Source organism: Mauremys reevesii, linkage group 1 (assembly GCF_016161935.1).
Source record: "Mauremys reevesii isolate NIE-2019 linkage group 1, ASM1616193v1, whole genome shotgun sequence".
NCBI lineage: Eukaryota > Metazoa > Chordata > Testudines > Geoemydidae > Mauremys > Mauremys reevesii.
In genome coordinates, this window is record NC_052623.1 from 236,859,427 (window position 1) to 236,884,471 (window position 25,045).

A 25,045-nucleotide genomic window follows, 5' to 3' on the forward strand; every position below is an offset into this window, starting at 1 on the left:
TGCAGCAGCATATTTGTCAACACCTCCCCATGAAGCACAAGAGGTGACAGGTTGATTTCCCCATATGCAGTAAGGTATTTCCAAACTCTCTTCCATAACTTCATGGTGGGAATGTGGTTCTCAGAGCCCTGTTAGCCAGAGATTTCCTCTGAGAAAACTCCAGTACCACAGTAAGGTGGGGATGGTCTTTATTGGGGGAAAATATTGGATATGGTGAACAAGTCAGCCCATGCTGTGTTAGACAATCTTACATTATATAGTCAATATTACATTCATTGTTAATTGAAGGATAATGCGGAGATCTTACTCCATGAAGGAAACAGAAGGCAGCATTCAGATCTAGATCTTCTCAATGGAATAGCATGCAGATTGGCTCTCTATTTTCATGGTGAAGAGGGAGAAATTTAAATAGTATTATTTATTACATATCATATTATTTTAATACATTTCATCTCAAAGGAACCCACCCCTATTCATAAAACATCAGTGAAATGCAACCACCCTTCTAGCAAAGGGCACCATGAGATCTTACTATGTCCAAGTTGAACAGATAGGGATCTCAATTTATAAAGATCTCACCCATAACACCCTCATACAGCAAAGCCTACAGAATTATCTAGCCCAAAGAGAAGAAGTGGTTGAGTTTGATCCTATGGATCCAGAAAGACCAAGTACTTCAAACATGCTTAAACAACTAAGCTATCACCCCCAGTTACCTCCTGATTGGGTTTTCTTTCCATATCTACAATTAAAACACTTTCCTCTCTTTAATTCCCATCTGTGATTTCCCTTTCTATCTGGTTTAGAACTTTAGCAAGTTGGCAAGAGTCTCCTCCAGTTCACCAATAAAAAATTAAGCAAGAGGATGGCGCATTGCTCTGGGTCTAATCTCTCATTAAGGCACAGGGGATTTATACAAGTACTCCCACTAACAGTAATGGGAGTTAGTTATTGTATGCAAATCCCTAGCACAAGGATGGCAGGAGAAAACCTTTGACTGTAGGATATTATAGAAAAAATCTATTTACATCATTTTATAATTTATTTTGTGTATCTGCTCTGTGCTGACAGGAGTCCATGGAGACTGAATATAAAGGAAAACATAAGTGACTACAGAATATGCTTCAATCTATGGGTTCAGATGATGTTTAAAAATCCCTTGACCTAGCTTTTTGCAGTTTATTACAATACATCAGAGAAATCCCTTAGCTGACACAGCACTCCAGTTTGTTATGCTGCATGTTTCTCATCTAAATCAACTGCAGGGAATTTCCAACGAAATGTTGAGAATTAAACAACATAAATCTTTATTATTGCAGGAAGAGTCAGTACATCCAACCTTTTCCATGGATCAATGTATTTGGCACTTTTGCATTTTCAGTTTTCTCTCTCTCTCCCCCATCTCCCCATCCCCCATGCACACAATAGCAAGGATTAATGTGATGTGCCTTCAAAGAGATTATTTGAATGAATTGTACACCAGATTAAGGAAAATCTCATTTGGAGCATCCATCAAAATAAAACCTTTACTTACTAACAGAAGACCATATTCTTCCCCTGAGAATATTGGTCCAGATTCTCAGCTGTGGTAGAGCTCTGAATGGGATAGGGGAGCCCAATGCCAGTTGTAAGGTTCAGCACCGAGCAGGGATTCTTTAAATTCCACTGGCTTGTAGTGACCCGCTAGGGGCCATTGCACCAGCTGGGAATCACAAGAGTGCACTTCATCCACCCATGGCCCTTCCCACTCCTAGATGAACCCTTGAATACCTTCTACCCCCTCCCTGTGGAAGAAGACATATACAGCAGCCAGGAATCCCCATTCCAGGGAAGCCCTTTATGCCTCATTAGGGCAGCTTTCTGTTCTCTTTGCACCTCTGGAGCAGCACAATGGGAATGTAGTGTGAGCCAGGATCTGGCCTGTAATATACAAGACACAATAATGTAATTAAAAGACTGCATTTCTATAGTACCTTGCATTTGGAGATCTTTGAATGCTTTTCAAATATGTCTCAAAGCACATCTGGGAGACATATTATTACACCCATGTTACAGATAGGTGAACTGAAACAAACAAGGTAAGCAGATTTCCCAAGGTCATACAGCGAGAAGATCTGGAAAATGAACTAATTCCTAGATTCAGGGTCTAATCACAAGAAAATAGCCCCAATTAAGTATCCTCCCCATTCCAGTTTATTTCCCAGTAAAATATAGTAATTTTACATATATCTAGCTCTTTCCATCCATAAGGATCTGAAAACCTTATACATTTTACAAGATACATCATCTGTAATGATTTGACACATTACTGAAGTACAGCCACCTCTGAGGTGAAATGTAGCAACTGTTTAACGATGCAGAAGGACTCCTCACAACAGTTTAGAACAGAAAGTGAAGAATACCTTAATTAATTGAAACTACAGGGTACATTTTTAGTTACCTCATTGTCTAATTACATAAACTGACATTTAGACAGGACATACAGACTACTCTATTTAATTTTTCAGTGTATTGGACCTTCACTGTATTTGCTCATCTTTTCTTGCTTCACATTAAAGTCTTTCTCCCGTTCTGCATCTCATTTTAATTATATTTTTGTTGTTAAGCATTTCACATGTAGGGCCAAATTTTGGCTCTTGCTACATCTCTGGCACAGAGCCTGTCACAGCTGTGTGATCTGGCTAGGGTGTCTGGCCACAGAGGTCTGCCTGGATTCTGTAGAGCCAAGCTCTCCTCAGGCAAGATTACTTGGTATTGATGAGGCCAGGAGGGTTTGTGACTTCTCCCCATGTAGGAGCAGGGGCCCTCCGTTGAGCTGGGGGAGAGGCTGAGGAGACACAGAGCATGTGGTTCCAAAGGCTGGGTTCTCCCCGGGTGTTTGACGGACTGTCATGGGGAACCATTTCAAGTTATCTTTACTCCTAATGTAGCCCAAACAGAGATTTTAGTTGACTCTTTTTGGCAGCTCTATTTCAACTGTCATGAGGCATGTGACATAACCCTTGACTCTGACTCCCTTCCCTCACATGGGTCCACCACAGCCCAGATAGATTAACTTTACCCACACAACAGAGGGGCCCATCTTTTCTACCAGGCATCTGGGGAGGAGGGTGTCTGAAAGGCCAGAGAGTGGCTTAGTATTGATTTTATTTAGCCACTAAGTGGTAGCCTATCATATGATATTTGTATGACAAATTTTAACAGGTTGTAAATGTTAGGTGTTATAGCCGAGCCCACTCTTTCCTACAAAGGAATAACCAGTATATGTTGTTTGCTTGCTTAAAAATGGTTACCCTTCTGCCTCTCCCATCTTCTGAATGGCAGCTGGGTGGAGTGTGTGAGTACCATGGGGGTGCTCCAATCTGACATGCATGGGCACAGCATGGAAAGAAAGAGCATCCTGAAACCATGGTTGGATGCTTAGTGGGTCCAGGTGTAAATGAGCTCCACTCCTCAATAGCTGAGCAAATGGTGATCCCTTCATCCTAATAGCATTGTGAGTTTAGGTCTCCTTGGTGTTCCACCATATTATACTGTTGTAAGGGGCTACTGTGTAAACCAGTCTAATAGTTTGGCCCTTAATGACTTGCTAATTAATTAGCTCAAACATTCTTGAAAATGGAAGCGGTGCTTGTGTGTATATAGATATGTTTGTGAAAATACATATGTGCTTACATTAAGAGTTTTCAAAGTTGTTATTACATTTCCATTTTTTTCCCTCGGGATGGAAACACAAATTAATTCAATCAACAGAATAGTTTCACTGTAGCAGAGTGGTGGAGTAATAGCTCCACCAATATCTGCAGAAGTGTGTGCCAGTGCTGCTGGTTCTGGACCACCGTTTAGATATTACTTCCATTTCTTCTTACAAATGATATATGTAGCCTGGCCAACAACTGTCAGGCCTGTCCCTGAGCCATTTCCTTGACATTTGGTTTTGAAAACCTTCTTAGGCAATCTTTCTGAGCCATGTGGTAACTATGTCCAAACCACCTGAGCTTGTACCTCTCCATGTCTACACTTAAAACGCTATAGTGGCACAGCTGTAGCACTTGTGTAGACACTACCTCCAGTGATGTAATCCACCTCCCCGAGAGGTGGTAGCTAAATCAATGGAAGATTTTTTCTGTTGACCTAGCGCTGTCTATCCCAGGGGTTAGGTCAGCATAGCAACCTCATTTAAGAGTGTAAATTTTTTGAAAAATCCAACCCCCTGAGAGAAGTAGCTATGCTGATGTAAGTTCCCAGTGTAGACCAGCCCCAGAGTCAGCTGTCTGACTTTTAATTCACTGCAGATATCAATGCTTCTCATCTGGTAGGGTCTGGTGTCTTGGATGTACCTGGTCAGAATGCAAATTCCCTCCCAAAAAAAGTCTACAAAGATCCCCTTGATAATAATTAAAGATGAGTTATGACAGTTGGCTGAAATGCTATTGCAATAGTATCCCTTTTCCATGTACTGTGTGGAAAGAGTGTGCATTTGACTGCAACAAGATACTATATTAGTCCAACAAAAACAATTTAAAATATTTAGGAGAAAGAGATCTACCAAATCAAAAAAAGAATCTGGCATTCTATACCTGAGTGATAATAGGAATGCAAATACTAATAATACATTATTAATATTATCCATGTTACATTTTAACACTAAGAATAAATAATAGTGTTAATACAATTATGCATTATATAAACTGCAAAATTTCCAAAGAAGAAACTTCATCAAATTGTTGACATTGGCAAACTAAAATCTTTAGTAATGAAAATCTCAGAGATTTGGGCCCAACCCTAAGAAGACTTGCACACAAGTTTAACTTTATGCATACTCCATGCACAAGACTTATCTGGGCCTTGTGATGTAAGAAGTAAAACAGCTGTAGCAATCAGAACAAGTCTATTTGCAACAAATATATCTTGATGTTGGATATGCTAAAAGCCTGATCATATCAGAATATCCCATAGCCCAGTGGTTAGAACACCCCCTGAGACATGGTAGATCCCTGTTCAAATCCTTTCTCCCTATCAGACAGAAGGGGAATTTAACCCAGGCCTAATAACTGGGCTAAATCTTATAAGGTGGGGCACTCCTCCCCTCCGTTTTATGTGGCTGGTGCTGAACTTATTCTCACAATAAATGACTTAGGTGTGTAAGCCATCTGGCCCCAGGAGAGGGGTTCCTGGCTGTGGATTACTAGCAGAGACAGGAGCCTTCCAGCTGCCCAGAGTTAAGTGCCCACGCTCTGAGAAGGGCATGACTTAGGACATACCCCTCTCATCAGCATCTCCTATTGGCTAGTTTAGGCGGCCCCCTTCCTAGCATTCTGGCTTTTGTGGATTGAATTCTTAGGTGCTTCTCTCCCACTGTGCCTGGGCACCTAACTCAGACTTTGTGAATCGTAGTGGTGGTCCTGTGATTTTCAAGTTGTCTATGTCTCTTTTTGTGGATTCAGGCCTCAGTCATCTTGTGCTGCCTGGAGGAAACTAGCTGCTCTAGCTCCCCCTCTGATCCATATTGGTCAGTTGCAACAACCCAATGGATGAGTGAGGGGTCTTGTCTTAACTGAAAGAACAGTAACAGAATAAATTAGTGGTTTAAGCCTTATTGCCTCACTACAGGACACCTGGCATTACTCCTGAATCTTTGACTCGCGCTGGTGAGAGTTTCCTTGACACATTGGATAGAGGTTGTCAAGGGAGAACCTACATCAAGGATGCCTGTGTATGCCTACTGACAAAACAAATGGAAAAATATGGAATGGAATAGCTCATTGCTGCTTTCCCTTCAGCTATTAGGGTTTTTTTAGTCAGTATTTTGTTCTTTGGGTTTAGAAGATTGGGGAATCAGTGAAAGTACAGAATCATTATGTAATACTAAAATGATAGACTAATATGCCATTTTTGTATATAATCTGAAAATCTGCTACAGTAAGTGTATGGAATATTAACATTTACCCACCCACCATCCTGCAGTTTTAACTCATGTTTGTAAAAGAATTGTTCCCAAGAGTACAATATTGTCTCATTGCATGTGATCATGTAATGAAAGACCCTGTTAGGTAAATAGAGGCAGGATGGCACAACACCTTGATCTCTTTTTAAAATCCTAAAAAATTAGTAATTCAAACTGTGCGCTGTAGCTTTTAAATTTCTGAATAGACTTGCTGATCTAAAATATAGAACTCACTGTTTGTATTTTTATCTGATTTGCTAAATACATTTGTAATTACTCCTTTCCATGTCCAATGCATATGCATATTATAAATGAAGTGTATTTCACCAGCTGGAATGTGCTATATTCAAATAGTGGAGTTGAAAGCTAGGAAGCCATACCGTCACACATGAGAGTTGGGTAAAATATTGCAAAGAGAGAAATTGGGATTAAGAAATGGTACTTAATTTCCTCTATATTATAATTGAACTGAAGCAGTTTTGAACGTACAAAAGTGTATTATTAAGCAGCCTCAATGTAGCTCCATTCCCAAACAATAAATAATATACATGTGGCTAGCATGAGTCATCACTTTCGCAACAGTGTCTATTCCTGTTTTGCAGGAGCACAGTTTACATAGTAAAAGGTAGAAGAGATAGAGGTATTATTAAGAATTTAAATTACATGCAGAGACCTTTGGTAGATTTTAAGGCTGCCTTGCACTGAGGTCAGTCTCTTCTGAATGCTTTTCAGATCACAATGTGACTGGGGTGGGAGTGCTTGAAAAAGGGAGCAAGAGCAATTGAGAAAACAGCTCATAAATCACTGCACTGCTTCTTCCCTATTAATACTGCCCTATTTGTGTGAGAGAGAGAGAGAGAGAGAGAGAGAATCACCCCATGATGATGTTGCTTTTACAAAGCATTTGCTTTTCTCTTTCAGAGAAATACGAGTATCCTATTTCAGACTAGATACCGAGATTACCTATGTAGTTCTGCTTAAATACACATTTAAATTAGAAACGATGAAATCTTCAGTGGTTTTGTGTGTATGTGTCTGTGGAAACACATCATTAAAAATCAGACTTTTATCTCTTGCAAGATGCTTTTTTGCCCCAGAGCCTATTTAAACTCTGGCAAATGAAGTCAGAGTACTTTAGACCTGTCTAACCTTAGCTATTTTAATTTGTAGTAAGATGCAGGAATCAAACTATTGTATTGTTACTAAGCAAAAGCTACTGATTGCCAGCAGTGGTACCAGACACTACTACTTGCGTCACTGTTCCTAGGAGATGCTATTCAAGTGTCTTAACACATCCTCGTAGCAAATAGTATTTGCACTTGCTGTGTTCAGTTTCAACACTAATTGAGGCTTGGTTGTACCATACACAAACACACGCTTACCATAGTAACCATGTCTTCATTAGCAATTAATTTTGTTCCAACCAAGGCGTGTATCTCTAGATATATGCATGAAGATAGATAGGGCACAACTCTCACAAACAGTATTCATGTTTAACTGAATCGCTTTATTGACTAGCAACTCGCTAGGATCTAGCTCAGTGTACAATTCATTCAAACTATACTGGATCATTTGTGGCTTTGTCTTGATAAAGAAATATTTTCCTTAGAGCTGTCAGCTAGATATTTTTAAAAAAATCTGAAGTAAATAAATTCCTTGCTCATGCCAATAGATGTATTAAACCTTAAAACCTTAATCTTGAAAATAAAAATGTATGTGAAAAATGTCCTTAAGTCAGTAACGATGTTCAAAAATGTAAACCCATTCTCTAGTTATCCTAGAGATTTAGCAAGTCTTGAAACATCCTCAAAAGAGGATTGCTTCTTACAGGGATACTAAATGCTCTAGAGTGTGTATAACCCTCAAAATACCATTGATCAAATAACGCTCTTAAACTGGATGTACACTGAAAACCCATCGTAACAAATAGGGAGCGCGACTATAGAAGGGGGGAAATGACACGCGTTCTAAGCGATGTGGTGACAAGATTATTCCGCATTGTCAACTGATCATTATTTGGATAATAGTTATTATACTAAAAGCGGAGTATATTACTCTGTTAAATCCGGATCAAAACTTTACATAATAGACGCGGAACTCTTTCCTCCCCGCCTCCTTTTATTTTGGCATGTTTCATATTGTTTCCCTCCTCAGTGTAATTAAGTGTTATGACACAGCCTTTAACACCGAGCCTTTAGGATGAAGAATGACGAGCAAATCACCACATCGTGTAGGAATTGTTTGAAGTAAGTATCAGGCTCTATGGGGCATTTCTTTTTTGTAAAGCAGCAGATGCAGCTGCACCGAAGAACAGCCTGGAGCTGGAGGGGGGGGTCTCCCTGCAGCCTAGGACTGGCTGGCCAGGGAACCGAGCGGTAAATGGGGAGTGACCCAAGCTCTCGCCTTGGTGTGCACGGGCAGCAGCGAGTGACCTGGGGCTTGTGGCTGCGGGTCCCAGCGGAACCCGCCCCAGCCTCCGGGGAGCGCTGCTGCCTTGAGCCAAGCGCGGGAAGCGCCCGGGAAACCTGGCTGGTGGCAGGCTCCTGCCCCTGCCCCGCGGCGCCCCCGGCCCGCCCCCCTGCGCCGGGAGCCACTGGCGGCGGCGGCGGCGGAATTACCCGGAGGGGCCGGTGAAGTCTGCGGAGCGCCTGGGCAGGGCAGCGAGGCCGGCTCCGAGGAGAGAGGCAGCCCGGCGCGGCGGCGCTCCCCTCCCCGCCCGCCCGCCCGCGGCAGCCGGAGCTGCCTTTCCCCGCCCGCCCGTGGGTCCCAAGGCGGGAGCCGGAGATGGGATCCGCTCCGTGAGCCGCCCGACTGGAGCCCCCGTTTCTAGCGGGCTTCGGGGAGCCGCCGCCGGGCTCGAGAGGATCCCAGCGCCGCCGGCTGCCCGGCTCTTCCCCGGAGGGATCTGCCCGGCTCGGCTTAGGTGAGTGCCCGCGTCGGTGCCGCGCTCCAGGGCTCGCCCTAGCCAGGCGGGGCTCCCACCTCCAACCCCAGCCGGGCGCTGGGCTCCAAACCTCGCCCCAGCTGGGCCCTGCCCGGTGCCCCGTGTGCGCAGTTCTCCCCAATGCCCCATCCCTGGGTGCAGTTCTCCCCAGTGCCCCATCCCGTGTGCAGTTCTCCCCAGTGCCCCATCCCCTGGGTGCAGTTCTCCCTATGCCCCTCTCCTGTGTGCAGTTCTCCCCTGTGCCCCATCCCCTGTGCGCAGTTCTCCCCAATGCCCCATCCCCTGTGTGCAGTTCTCCCCAGTGCCCCATCCCTGTGTGCAGTTCTCCCCAATGACCCATCCCTGTGTGCAGTTCTCCCCAATGCCCCATCCCCTGGGTGCAGTTCTCTCCTCTTCCCCATCCCCGCAGGGCCCCCAGTACCCCATGTGTTCAGTACTCCCTAATGGCCCCCATCCCTGTGTGTAGTATTCCCCTATGCCCCGTCCCAGCAGGTACCCCCCAAAACTAACTCCATTCGCTCAGCGCCCCCCACCCCCGCTCTAGCCCCATCCCTGCACTGACTCCTCAGAGCAATCCAGTGCAGCATGCACCCTGCCCTCCGGCGCTAACCCCCTCCCCGTGGGATGCTCCCTAAAACTCAGCCTGGTGGATTAAACACTCTCCCCCCACCCACTCCCCAAAAGGCCGGTCCTCCAGCCAGCGCAAACTCTCCTATGGCTCCGGCGGGGCACACCTGGGGACGGGCCAGGGTTAGCGGCGAGCCGGGGAGCACGGTGGCTGGAGGCACAGCAGGAGGCGAGGCGAGGCGAGGCTCCCCGGGCTGGCGGCGCAGGGCTTTGCTCCGGGGCTTGTAGGGATGCGTTCGGAGCCCGCTGTAGCGCCAGTGAAGTTTGCAGGCAGCGTTTGGGACCCGGGAAGCCAGGGCCCCGCGCAAAATCTGTCATGGGGGTGGGGAGGGGAGTAGGGAGAAAGGGCCTGGGAAGAGGAAGCGCGAGGTGGAGAAGGGGGAGAGGGGAGAGTGGAAAGGGACGCCGGGGAGGGCAGAGGGAAGAAGGCGTAAGAGGAGGGGGGAATGAAGAGGAAAGAAGTAAGGGAGGCGAAACAATCGGGGGGTGCCGAGCCAGCGAGGGCAGAAGGGGCTGGGGGAGTCGGAGAGGGCAGAGGACAGCGAGGGAAGGAGACTGAGTTTGGTGGCGATAGCTCCTGCGCACCAGCGTTTCTCTCTTGCGCTGAAAGGTACCGTCCCCTCCCTCCGGAGGTGTCATGTGGCTGTCAGGCATCTCCCTGCAGCACCTCTGGCCGCCTCTTCCAGTGCGAGTTTTACCTTGGCAGTGCCAGTGGCACAGAGCTGCTTCCGCACTGGGACAGGCTTGGGCTTTCTGGCAGCCACTGGCTTGTTTTCTCCTTTGGCTTCAGCAAACAACTGTTGCGAAAAGTGGCTCTGGCGTGAAAATGTGTTAGGTTAGTTACATGGGGGGCTGGAGTTTGTTTAATGTCTTCTAACTCCCTGCTAACAAGAAGCAAGCTCCCTGGCCTGATTCATGGCAGCCTCCCCGCAAACCTCTGAGGTAGGTGAGAGAGTCAGCTTCACTCCCGGGAAGTGTAACTATTGCGTGGAATAAGGTCGATGGGGGGAGAGGAGCAATTCAGCATGGTGTGGGAAGCTCTTTTTCCACATAGCAGTTTGTCAGCTCCGACTCAGGAAACTTTTTCTGTGGCTTCTGATGTGAAAGGAAGCCCGTATTGTATGTAAATAGCACTGCTCAGTGAAGTGACGGAAAGAAAAAACTGTGAGGTAACTTGTTTGTTTGCTCACTATCCAGACTTCTGGCACTGCGGTTGCTGTGTGTACGTTTGGATTCCCAATCAACAATTATGTATGGCATTCAGGTGTTAATCACTTATTAGAAAGCTCATTCATGGTGACTTGTTTCCATGACAGTAAGATTCTTCAGGCTATCTTTCTGTCCGATTTGGGTTCCTGTGTTTCCGAAGAGAAATGGAAGGCTGTGGGGATCCAACTGTTATCCCAGTTAGAAAAAAACAAAAAGTACCCCTTCTTTGCCCTCCCCACCCCCAGCTGTCCCCTTCCCCTCTGCTTCACAGTGAATGGTATATTTTGGGAGGGAAGGGAGATGTGTAAGAAGCAAACATACTGCAGGGTGTCCTGATGTTTTAAAAAAATGTATTGGTTCAAATTAAAATATGGTTACTTGTTCAAAATACTTTTGAGGACTGTTCATACTTCATACGTTTGTCATTTTGTTTTGCCATGTATTTAGGAGTGCTATGATCCCAGGACCTGTCCTTTCAGTGTTTTCATCTTATAAATCCTGTAGTTCAGTTGTTAGAGCAGAAAGCTGGGAATCAGGCACCACTCATTGTGTGACCTTGCTACTGACTCACTGTATGACCTTGGACAAACCACTGAACCTCTTCATACATCAGTATCCCCACCTATAAAACGAAAGACAATGGTGCTAATCTTTGTTAAGTGATTTGATATAATTGGTCAAAAGACTGTTGAAATGTAAAATATTAATTAATATTTATTTTAGAAAACTTCAGTACATTACATCTCTTTTGTACAATTGGCAAAGATAGCGTATATCATCACAGAAAACGAGCTGACATAGAGATAATCTAAACTAATCCCTTTCTAACCTTCATCTATTTTTTTAAAAATAAATTACAATTGCACCAGATGTCAACTAGTTAAATTGGTGTCTCGTCAAGGAAGTCAATGGAACTCCAGTGATGTACATTAGCTGAGGCTCTAACTCAATACATTTTAAATTTGTAAACTATTACACTGTGTCTCTAATTACTGATGGTTGGTTTTCTATCAAATCAAATTAAATTAAAAATGTAGACTCTTCAGTAGTTGTTCTTTTGTTTATAGGAACATTTTTTATATTCTAGAGTATGCGAAATAATAGGCAATTGGCCAAAAATACAATAGTAAGACAGACACAATGTTATAAACTAGAACAATACTTTGGATTGTCTGCTGTACTGTCATGAATAATCTAGGAAAGACTCAAGCACGTTACTTGAAAAAAATTAAAGGGACACTGTGTTTATCTTACAAAGAGATGGTTAAGTGGTAACTTGATTACAATCTATAAGTACCTACATGGGGAATAAATATTTGATAATGGGGTCTTCAATCTAGCAAAGAAAGAAAAAACACTGTCCAATAGCTGGCAGACAAATTCAGACTGGAAATAAGTGTAACTGTTTAACAGTGAGGGTAATTAACCATTGGAACAAGGGTCATGGTAGATTCTTCATCACTGGCAATTTTAAAATCAAGATTAGATTACATTTTTAAATCAAGATCATTTTCTAAAATATATGCTCTAGGAATTATTTTGGGGAAATTCAATGGCCTGTGTTATACAGAAAGTGAGACTGGATGATCACAGTGGTCCTTTCTGGTCCTGCAATCTGTGAATCAACTTGAAATATAGTCAAGTTAAAAAAAGTTACAAGTAGTATCAGGTATTATATTGGCACATGCCTCCTGCCAATTTTTGTGGGGTTCCCCTCCCCAACAATCAATTTCTATTATTTTTAAAGGGTTTTTCCCCCTCCCTGGTTGCTTTGTGAAAGAACTTGCAGGATCAAGAGGGGAAAATAACTGGTTCTACAGGGGAAACAGTGGAACTGAACATATAGAAAGTATTGTAAAATGCCCCGTTAAAATGGTGGCGGGGGGGGCACAAACAACAAAATATTGTTTTCTCTCTAATCTACTTTGGTTAGTCATTTTAGATACTACTGGTAACAATAATAGGAGAACAATGTTCAGTCAGAAGTATGATTCTTTTCTTTTCTACTGACACTTTTCCTTTTAAGTCAATAACCTACAGCAGGAATAAAATAAACTCCTTCTGCCTTTCAAATGCTGATGATACCCTAGAAGGCTAGACTATGGCATTGATTTGTGGAAGTACTTAAGCACATGCTTAACTTTAAGCATATGAGTAGTCTACTGGCTTAAAGCATGTGCTTAAGTGTTTTGCTGAATCAAGGCCCACTACCTTGATTTTGAATTTCATTATCTCCAACAATTTAGCAACAAGGCACCTGACTTAGATCGTTTCTTGAGACGTTATGACCATATCAGCATTACTGGTCCTAGTGAAATGACTTTATAGCAATGCCCTGAATCATTTTGTAGAAAAAGAGAAAGAACATAATACACATGGCACCTTCTTACTCAGCATATCTGCTCCCTGTGTATTACTGAGTTATGGTTCTTTACTTAACTATTTACCACCTTTCACCCAAGTTCTTACTATTTAGTGCTACAGAGCTAATACAAGTATCGAAAAATGAGCTGGATTCTATTCAATATAGCACATGCTCAGCAAAACATAGTTAAATTCTAACTACATAATCTTTTTTAATACTGATGATAAGAGGAACTATATTTCATCTTAATTTTCACAACCCTGGTAGAGTTTGCACCAAAATTTTGTTGTTGATTTGTAAAAGAATCACCTTTGCTAAAGAAGTCAGTGAGAGAATATATATAAACCTATATTATTTTACAGTTATTTTCCAGTACATAATCACTTTACAATATTAATTATCACTGAAGTTGTTGGAATTCAGGTACATAAATATCTGCATATATAATTTTTTGTAAAGGCTAAATCCACAGGATCATAATACTTTTGTATTGTTTTAAAATACACTTTATTCATTTAAAAAGTATCCATTATACCCAAATAGGTTAGATATGATGTACTACTTTTTCCTGTACACTGGAATACAAACTTTCATTAGAAGGCTGTGTGTTTATACATTAGCTAAGTACTCCTTGAATCTCAGTCACAAGTGAAAAATAAGTCTGCTGATATCAACTTGTTTCTCAGTGCTGGAGAGGTAGTGTGGTCCAGTGATTAGGACACCGGACTGAGAGTTAATAGACCTGAGTTTTATTCACAGCTCAATTACTGACCTGCTGTGCGACCTTTGGCATGTCACTTTACCACTCTGTGTCTCTTTTTCCCTGTTCACCCATTTTCTCTCATGTCGGTTTAGAATATAAAGCTCTTCAGGGTAGAGACTCTTACTGTGTGTTGAGACCTTGTATAGCAGAATCTGGCCCCAATCTCTGCTATGGCATCTAGACAATGCTGTAATTCTAATAATAAAGAATAATAGTCAAGTTTTTTTCTGTATCCTCAAAACCACAATGATTTGGCATGATTGCTAGTCACTGTTTGAGACATGCCATGCTGTGAATAGCAGGCTTGTTGCAGTTTGGGGCTGAGGTGCAATAGAAGAGGGTTTTCTTTGTAAAGAAACAAAAAAAATCACTTTTATGAGCACTGACATTTACTGAACTTTCTTTTTCATGCAAAAAACACAGACATTCTCAAAGGATAAAATAATACCCATAAATATTAATCTGCTTGTTCTCCAGAGGTCTAATTGCATGAGTTTATATTATGGACCCAATCCTGCATTTCCTGTGCACTCAAGATTCTCATTGGGGGTAGTGTATGTCTGTATTATATGGTCTCTGAATGTCAAAATACAATATTTATGACTTTATAATATGCATATTAATGGCAAAGTGTTCAGTAAGGATATAAGTCAGCACAGACCACCTATCCACAGCAGAATCTTAATTTTCTGTGGTTTTGGATTGGGGGAGGGGGGTCAGGCGGGGAAGAGGCATTTCCAAGTGCATCTCTTTTCCCTGCCCGCAACACATCCCATTTGATTTAGTAAGAGTAAGAAATGTCATTAAGAAACTAGGGAAGTAATGTCTGTACTTTATAAACTACTGCACTTCAGAGCTAATTAAGCTCTTGATAGACTCCCCTGGAACAACATTTATACTTCAAAATGTGAGCTATTTGGTGATAAGTCCAGCTATGTTCTTTTGGCTTTCATATACAATAGAATCCCTGTAGAGGGTACAAATGCCCTCTGGTACATTGTTAAGTCTTTTAGCTTGAAATAGGGTTGTTTCCTATGAAAGGTTTACTGATGAAAAATTGACTTTGAAAATGATCTCTCATCTGTTGCATGTTTTATTTCTGCCTTTCGTCACTGTGCAGCTGCCAAAATAAGGTAATGTAAAACAAAGAACATATTTTCACATATTGGTACAAGGCAAAGTAAAACAAAACTCTGCCCCTGGCTCTCTCATTTCATTCCTCCTAAGAGCCTGAACTTTTGTGTATGGAGATCTTGATCAGTTCTCTCTCATGCTAGATTCTTTTTTCTTTAAGGAACTAAGTACCAAGATTTTCCAAATATCTAGTGATTGTAGATACCAAACTCGAGAACCCCCATGCCCCCCCCCCCCGTTTCTGATTTCTGGATAGTGCGCTCTGAAAATCAGAGCTCTTTAAAACGACTCAAGTTGTACACCCTCCAAACCCACCAGTCACACTAAGAATCTTGATGGTTTGCAGAATTATAAAACAAAAAAACTCTGCTTAAATATATCTCTTCAGAACATTGTTATTGTTCAAGCCAAAAACTGAAGGGGTAGTTCAGTGGTTGGGTGCTCAGTGAAAAGCAAAGAAAAATGTAGAAGGAAGTCGCTGACACTTACCAAAAGCAAAATGAATGTTTATTGAATACCAGTTGTGATTGGCTTACTCACAAGAGTAGTCCCATTGCACTGAACAGGATTGCTTGTATGACTAAGGTGATCACAGTTTCGCCCTAAATAAATGACATAAATTTATGACAAGAAAGATTTTTTTTAAAATACAGACAAAAATATAAATAGCACACATAGAAAAAAGGAATTAAAAAAGAAAAGTTATACAGAAATGGATGAGCCAAGTAATATTCAACAGATTTCCAAAAGCCTGAAAAAACAAAAGCCAAATCATATATGTCGAAGTGGATCAGATCTGAGAGAGAGAGAGAGCAAATCAGAAGATCTCACTGCTTCAGAGACACTGAACAAAAGGATCACATCTTCAAAAGCCCTGAAAACAAAGTCAGGACTACATATTTGGCCTTTGCAGACTCGGCAGAATGAAGTTGTCAAGATTGCTATGCCCTGCACTGCCTCAACAGTGGTACAGAATTCATTTGCTCCTGGTTAGAGGGGCACATCCCAGCTGAGGTGTGGATGTGTGATTAAACAAAACAAGTATCTGTGATTCTAGCAAGTTAACTGATCTGTCAGACAGAGACAGAAATTCAGAAATGTGGCAAGCAGTTTGCCTTACCCTATAGCCTTTACTTCAGCATCTGGAAAATACCCGTCAGACTTCAGAAGCAACTATTCTCAGGAGTTCCTTTAAAATTTAATGAAAAACAAAAAGGAAAAAAGCAACACATAAGAAGATGAATGTGGTTCAAAGTGGCAGAAAAAAATAGGGGAAATGGTTGGATTTGTTTACTGATAATGACCAAAATAAAAGTAAGCAAACTATTAGTATTAACTAGCATTAACATAGCATGGTACATTGCCTTCCCTAAAGAGCCAACGTTCTTAACTACACACAAGAAGAAAAGGACAAAAGTTAACAAGAACTAAGGTACAATAGCCCAGTGTAAATAGCACAGCCTTTCTTGAACAATACACGTGCCTGTGGAAAAAGCCTTTGGCCAGTTCAAATGAGTTCAGAAGATAGATTTATGCCATTCTCTGCTTATGTAGTATCTAAGCTGCCCAATATCTATAAGTAGCATAGTAGAATCTTCTCTTGAATTATTACATGTATAATTCTAGACGAGATTAGGAGCTGTCAGAGAGAGAGAGATGTGTCAAGAGGTCATGCAAAGCCACCGAAGACTCCTCAAGAATCACTTATTTTGTCCAGCAAATACCAAATTCTAAGGCAAGGTTTTTGTGAAGACATGATTGAGCTAATGTCTGTTCTCTCAGTTTTTTGGAATTACCCATAAAGAGCCAAAACAGTGAAAGAAGAAGTACCCTATGTCTTTTTTTCCTTTCTTCTAACTGTCCTGTCTTCTCCCTCATTGTCAATTCTGATGGTCAAACTGATTCTTATGCTTTTTTAGCTACAGGAGGCAGTAGATACAAGCTGCTCAGCATACACTTCTTTTCCCCTTAATCGAATAGTAGCCAATGTTTTGAGTTATTGTACTCAAAACTACATCAATATTCTCTTGAGTAAGAAGAAAGGGAGAGGCCCATCATCACTGTGCTTATCTGCACAGGTTGTGGCTCAGACTGCCTGAACAGTGATTCTCTTGGTTTGTACGCTGACCTTCTTAGACTGGCGAAACTTAGCAGACCTGCCCACAGTGACCTGCTTTCACTGCTCGGGGGTAGGTTGTCTGGCATTGCAAACTAGTGGTGCTTTTAAGACCTCTGGGTTTGGAAGAGTCTAGTCACCAGTCTCTAAGACACACTGCCCTTTGCAACAGACTGGTGCCTGTTCAGCATGGAACCAGGCCAGTCTCTGATAGCCTGTTTAAGACAATGGGAGTGTGACATTCCTCAGGATACAAGCTGGACTTTTGAACAGCTGTGTTCCCTCAGTTCTCCAACCTGGGGTGCCTTTTACGCTCCTTCACTGTGAGAGCAACCACCTGCCCTGCTCACACACAGCCTTCAGCATGTAAATTACTTCCAGCTATTTTGCAAGAGTGCTACAATCAGCTATCCTTGAATTACACTGCAGAGCAACACCAGGAAATTCCCAGTCCCAGGCTTTCCAAGAAACATGTGTCTTGTACTGCCCAGCCTCTCCTGGACAATACAAGCTTATAGAAAGTCCATTGTTTTATTAATAGAAAATGTTATGCACAAACCTTAGCACAAATGGAGTTGTCCAAACATTTCAATCCAAGCACACTGGCTGAGATAAAACAATAAAACAAGTTTATTTAACTACAGAAAGATAGATTTTAAGTGATTACAAGTAATGAGGCATAAAAGTCATAATTGGTTACAAGTAAATAAAAGGTAAAACGCAACTAATAACTTAACAAGCTAGAGTGAATTCAAAGCAAAGGTCTCTCTCACCACATGTTCTAGCAGTCTTACTGGCTGAATTCCTTTCTGCCAGGATCCCTCCCCAGCCCAATTATGTTTCCTTTTTCCTTCAAGTGTTGTTGTGCCGGGAGTAGAGATGAAAGAAGAGATCTTTTGGGAGCATCTGCTCCCCTTTCTCGTAGTTCTCTTTTACTTTGAAAATCACCTCTAGCTGAAGTTCAGGAGACAGAAGGTTTGGGGCAATGGGATCCCCCAGCTGTTTCTTTGCCAAAATGTAGATTTCTCACTCACACTCTTTTTCCTGGCCACTTAACCAGATGATAGTTCATTTGTTTTTGTTGACCCCTGGCTGAGGCATCAGTTTGCCTTTTATCTTTGAGAAACTGGTTTGTGTCTGCTTTTCTAAATTTGGAACATGTCTCAGTAATGTAGAGTCTTATAATTTTGCATACAATGTTGCCACGCGCATTTTACCAGGACAATAATGATTAGCAAACTATGAGTTTCAAATGATACCTCACAAGGCATACTTTGTACAAAGTTTATCATGGTCTTGTCAAAGGGGTGAACATAAGGGTGCAGACTGTCACAGGGAGGCTTTCCATTGAACGTCAGTGGGCATTAGAATCAGGCCCAAACTGTCGTTTTAAAAGGGTAGTTGGAATAATACTAACTCAGCATGTTGTTACAAGAAATAGCACTAAGCAGATGGCAAAGTTTAGCTACACACATAGGTTAACCAAGTTGAACAGTTTGCATATTGGAAAGTTCTTTGTATCTCCATCAGGCAGTTTGTCACAGGCTCCCTCTGATCAGAATGGAGGTCTCAAGCCCCAGAAAGTGTCTGTGAACACTGTCTTAGCAAAATGGTTCGGTACCAGGTGGATCTTTACACTTTATAGTAAAACCAGTTACTTTGTCATTCCATCTCGTAGCCATATGATCTGTAGCCATTATGTCATCTTTCAGAATCAGACAATTCTTCCTTCATCCCAGTCCTGCAACAGCTATAGACAATAAACAAAAGGGTCTGAGGTGCCAAATACCCATAGCAAACATTGACTTTGACTGGAATTTAGCACGGTCTGCACCTCTGACATTCAGGCCCAATATCTTTAAATATTCACTTCCAACCTCGTATGAATAGTTGTTTTAAATACCAGCCTCAGAAGAGAAACCTGGGCATGTCAGCCAGATAAAACATTATGAATGGTTTGCCCCCAAGACCAACAATTAAAAGTTATTTTCAGAAATTAATAAAAAAAAATTCATGAGATAACCAGATGTAGCTATCCAGCACACTAATAAAAATGAAAAACCCTGCCATACTGTTTGTACTGTTTATGGGTACAACATCAGAATTTTAGAGAGATGGGTAAACTGCATTCTCCAAATTCATGGACAAACCATGCATCTGAGAGTAGAACTAGGACTATTGTATCTGTATTGTGAGAGTACTGAACCATCTTCAGTGATAATCCATACTTGTGAAAATAGTAAAACCTTCCCCATTAAATATAATGTAAGGTTGTCACCAACATCTTGAGCAAAATTCCCTTCTCAGTCAGGCTAGTGCAGCACTAGTCAACAGGATTCCTGTTGTGTAACAGAGGACAATATGGCCTCTCAGAGGGTTCAGCTCATTGACAGACTTGGCTAGAATTGAATAGACTTGAGAGAAAATCATCTGCAGCTGATCCCAAGGATGGAGTCATATTTATTGGGTAAGTTCAGTATAATCATACTCATTATCCACTGTGATTATGTGGTGTTCAAGAATAATTCATTGTGATCCTTCTTTAAAGCATGGCTGTACTTCAGCATTTCCTTGATTAAGCCATTGGTGATATTTCATATTTAAAAATGTTGTTAGTTGGCAGCAATTTAGAAGTTTGGATTCCAGCCAGAAAATAAACAATAACTTTGAAACCAACTATGTGGGGAGATTTTACATGCACAAAAGTCAGAAATTGTAAAGTTATGACTCCATATCCCAGATTCTCCACTATGCCAGGCTGATTTGTGTTACACTGCTGGTACAACATGGTCCAAAAGCCAGTGTAGCCAACTGTGGAAAGATCAGTACAGTGTAGGTACATTCCCTGGTAGTGTAATGCCAGTGCAGTGGTTCCTGTGCTGCCATCCCTCCTTTAACCTGGTATAGGAGGTATGGCTGGCGGACAGGCACCATGGTTGAGTCTTCCCTATGTCCCAGTGCTCTCCTGATGTTATAACAGCCTCTTGGTACCATTAACAACTTGTGCAATTTAGAACAGCCTTCAGGCTGCTCTAATGCTAGCATAACAGCCTGGCACACAGTCATCCAAGCATCATTTGTGCTGTGAGCAGCTCACCAGCAGCCAAGAATCTAAGCCTATTGGTCTAACTCACCCCCCACCGCCATCCCCTTCCCCTTTTTGCATATATGTGGGGTTTGATTCTCACCTTGCATTGTAGTCAATGGAGTAAGAGACAGGAAAATCAGGCCCCTACTATATTTTATTAATGATATTTACATTGCATGAGCATCACATAGTGAGCTGTATTAAAAAGAATCCATTTTACTGCAAAGAAATAAATGCAGTTTAATTATGAGTGAAAGTGGGTAGATTAAGAGATGGCACTGAATAGTGTGTCTGGGAAACTTTTGTTGTCATGCACCATCTAAGAACTGGATCCTGCTTCTTTAAAGACAGTGGAACAATTGCCATTGATTTGAATGGAAGCAGGATTGTGCCCCTACTTTCTGAAAGAGAAGAGCTGCTGTGAAGAAATCCCTTGTTGGGTCTTCTCTGCATAAAAATTGTGCAGGAGGCAAGAAGATGCTCTGTTGCCCAGTCATCTAAATATAACAATGAGAAATGTGTGAGGAAGAGGATTGGCAGTAATAACTCTTCACCTGACTCTTCAGTCTTTATCTTTGGCTTCCCACGCTTCTGGACTGTTCTTGGCAGAATGCTCCTTAGTCCATTCATTATCTTTGTTGTACTGTCTGTCTTGCTCTTTTCTTTCTCATAGTGACATAGTCACAGGAAGGAAATTTCCATCTACCATTAGTAGTACCGCTAGAAACCCAGAAGCTACAGAGACCATAGCCTGCTTCCAGTTTTTTGTTTTCTAAATCTATTATACATAACAGAAACACACATACATCTCCACATGCCCCTTCTCTACCTGTAAGTCGCTCAACGCTATCAACTCCCATGGCAGTGAGCTCAGAGTGTCCAGCATCTTGCAAGATTAGGCCATAAATGCTACCTTCTGAAAACACTTGTGTATTTCTTTGAAAATCAAAAGCAATTTGCAGCTAAGATAACAAGGTGTGCTCGTTTTATAGTTTTATAACTGCCTTTCAGTGATAACATCAAAAACCCAACTGTTTATCTGAGTCTGAAAATTTTTGATCCAAAATTTCTCATATGTGACACTGGCCTCTATATCTAATCAAAGAAGAAGTTTGTTTGGGTTTTATGACAGCTATAATCATCCTCTTCCTAAATTATAGGATGCAGAGGAAGATTGGAAGTAACACAAGTACACAAAACCTAATAAATTTAGAATAGTCCATCGGGAAAACATAATATATTGCTTTAGTCACTAGGTAACCAGTCACTGACATGAGACTGGAATAAATACTGCTTCTTGTGGGATTGCTTAACTTCTAGTCATCAGTGTCATTCTGCAGGTCCACCTCATCTAATGGATTATGGTTTTATTTCTTTCCTTTGTGTATCTATGCAGTATTTTTTTCTGTAAACTTAAATTCTAAATACAGCGAAATACATTTCACAGTTACATTAAATGAAAATAGTGTTTATCATTAATCCACATTTGAGCCATCCAAAGAATACTCTAGCAAACCAGGGCCTGATTTTCAGAAACAGCTTCTATGGGTATGTCTACACTGCAATGTAAGTCCAGGATTAGTGGGATTTGAATCAGCTGACCCTGGGTTAGAGAACCCAGGGCTTGAGCATCTATACTGCTTATCTACCCTACATTAAGAATTTTCTAACCTGGACTTGAACCTGGGGCTCTGGGGTCCACACTGCAGCACTCAGATCCGAGTCAAACCAACCATATCCCAGACTCCTAGTGCCCTCCTGAAACATGGCGGCTCTAGCCCTTTGGCCATGGTGCTCTGTGGTGCACTTTACTGTTCACCCTGCATGTTGCAGAAAGTTTGAACAGCCTGCCAAATAGTCATTTTGGTCTGGGTGCTCCCAGCAATCTCAGCCAGAAACATGGAAGAGGCGCCATTTGAAGAACTCTTCTTGCTTGTGCTTTCACTCCTATGCCAGGAAATGGGCAGAGCTTCCATGAGATGCTGGTGGACATTTTGGTAGCATTTTCTGACCCACCAAAGGCACCTGACAGAGCTAATGACAGAGGAGGAAGAGGACACAGACATGGCACTGCTGAACTGGCCGATGCTGCTCATGACACTAGGTACAGCTGCTGATGCCCCCTACATAGACTGGAGCACAGACTGGTGGGACCACATTGTCATGCTGGCCTGGAACAACTATCAATGGGTCCAGCTCTTTCACCTGAAGAAAGCTACATTTCAGGAGCTTGGTGGGCAGCTTGCCCTGACCCTCCAATGTAAAGACACAGACATGGGGCAGCCTTGCCAGTCCAGAAGCGGGTTGCTATAACCATCTGCAAGCTGGCCACCCCAGATTGCTCTAGGTCTGTTGCCAACCAACTTGCAGTTGGAAAATCAACTGTGGGTAAAGTGGAGGCAGAGGTTTCTGAGGTAATCAGGCATGTGCTTTACCCCAAGGTGTCCAGCATAAATGATATTCCTGAGGTAATTGCTGTCTTAGAGGGAATGTGGTTTCCAAACTGCGATGGGGCCATTGATGGGACTCAGGTGCCCAGAGTTAGCCCTCCTCCAGGAGCACATAAGTACACGAACCCCAAAGGGAACTACCCCATTGTTATGCAGGCCCTCATGGACCACAGACCTCAACTTACGAATGTCAGCATGGACTGCACTGGAAAAGTTCACGATGCCAGCATTTTTTGCTGTTTGGGCGTCTGCATTCATGGACAAGCTCATTTGGATCTACAGACCCATTTGGATCCCAGTGTCATCAATGCTGTGCGCATTATGTGGCTTGCTGTGCTCTTCACAATCTCTGTGAAACCAGAGGTGAGCCATTTCCCCCCGAATGGCAGCAAGTGGCCAGTGAACTGGTACACTCAGCCAGAAAGTGCACTTACTACTGCTGGAGCTGGATGCATCTTGGCAACAAAAGTCAGGGATGCTTTGTGCTCTCAATCTATGGACTTGCATGGCCCAATGGAAGGTGCGAGAGAGGGGAATAGTGCCTTTATGAATGTGCCGGTGGGGGTGGGGCTGATTTATTGTGGGAGTTTCAGTGCTTGGGCAGGACAGGGGAGTTGATTGCCATGCAACATACTTATGAATGATATGGCCACTTATGAAATCGTGCGGGACAGTGAATCACAGTATTTGCATGCTAATTCCTAATTGTTCTTGAGCATGTATTTACCTTTATTATCTCAGATACACATTGTATGATGTGATGCAGTGATAGTAATAAACTATCTTGATGAAATGAAAAGCTTTATGTGTAAACATCTATTAGAAAAAGTACAGCATTCACCCATTGCCAGGCAGGCCAGCTGCCATCATCACCTACACACCAGTAACAACAACAAACAAAGTGCATGAACAAGTGCAAACAGTGAAACCATGTCCAAGACAGAAATGCCCCTGTATTGCATGTCCCCTGGTCCTCCATTCTCCTTTACCTTCCTTCCCCATTTGCTGCGCACTTGCCCCTGGGGGAGGGGATGGAGGAATCCACAGGGGAGGGGGTCAATATGGAGGCCTGCATGGGACATAGCTGCTCATGGAGCCCGATTGAATGGGCCAGGAGTCTTCCAAACTGATTCTGAGCTGCATCACAGGGTACTGCAGAGGGGACTCAGGCCATGGTCCAGGCAATGCAGCAGGAACAGATATTCTTGCAGCCATTCATGATATCAGCTATTCAAACAGTTCTTTCTACTGAGCTCTGTCCTTCCCCGCTTTGCTGCCATTCCTGTTCCCACAGTGAAACCCTGTCCTCAAGCAGTGCTCCTTTTGAGCTCCTCAGCTGGAACAAATAGGACCAGCCTGATGTGCCAGTCAATGTGACTCACAGAGCAGTTCTAAATCTCAAAGCAAGGTTCTAGCCCTTTACACCAGAAGTACTCTTTCTTTCTATGCAACATCCTAGCATCTAACTTCAAGTTACAGTGCTGTCTTTCAGACGAGAAGTAAAACGAAAATCTTGATCACTTGAAGTCACTAAAGATCTCGGGGCATGTTTGTAAAACTCTGGTTCTAATCCCAGTGCTGTGCCCAAATTTTAAAACAATTAATTACATTATGCCCATGTAAATTCCCCTTTAAGCTTGAACTGGTTGTTGTCTTTCAGCTACTGTCCTAAACTTTTGTGTAGTGTTGCTGTAAACTGCTGCCATGTTTTACTCTTAATTGGCTGTGTTTCAGTGGTGAATGAATTGATCCCTTGGTGTAGTTTGTATAGCAGACTAAGTTTATAAAATACATTATTGTTGAGGAATGTTTTAAGATGAAAAGTGCCATGCAAATGTATGATACTGCTAATCTTTATGTATTTATGCTTATGTATTTAAGTCCTGATCCATTGACTTCAACAGGAATTGGATCAGGCCCTAAATTTTCATTTTGCATACTGGCTCTTATTTAAAAAAAAAAGAATGTTCAAACTAGGTAGTACACTCAGTTTTCCGTTCACAGATCGATCAACTTATTGACTATAGTTTCCACTAACCTGGCTATTAAGTCACCAGTAATGAGTTAGCTCTGACAGATGCTAAGTTTAATTAACTATAAACATTTTCCTACATACTAAATCTAAAAGTGCTTTCATTATGCTAAAATAGTCGTTCCCTCAGTTGGATTCTAACCTGAGTATATTTTACATACACTTGTTTTTTGTATTCAACATTTTTTTCACTTCTCCATTTCATTGCTGAAAGGATTTCTCAGCAGTTGGGCTGAGTGTTTCCCTCTCTGTGTCATTTTTCTGAATAACCTCTCTCATGGCATGATTTGTACTATTTATTTTTTCCATTTATATTGTGTTACTCTGTTACTCTGCTTAAACACACACCATAGGCGATGCTAATGAAAGA

The 25,045-nt window shown here is 42.1% G+C and overlaps 1 protein-coding gene across 7 annotated transcripts in view; it reads left to right on the forward strand.

Annotated features, from left to right (window-relative positions):
- SHISAL1 (shisa like 1) overlaps window positions 1-25,045 on the forward strand; it is a 280,247-nt gene that overhangs the window by 183,991 nt on the left and 71,211 nt on the right. The window contains exon 1 of one of the 7 annotated variants that reach the window (XM_039519537.1): window positions 8,148-8,193. The exons of 5 other annotated variants lie outside the window; for them this stretch is intronic. The gene's annotated coding sequence lies outside the window, so the exon portion shown is untranslated. Of the gene's footprint in view, window positions 1-8,147; window positions 8,194-8,744; window positions 8,871-25,045 lie in introns of those variants that run through there. One more of the 7 variants, XM_039519538.1, reaches the window with a different exon arrangement.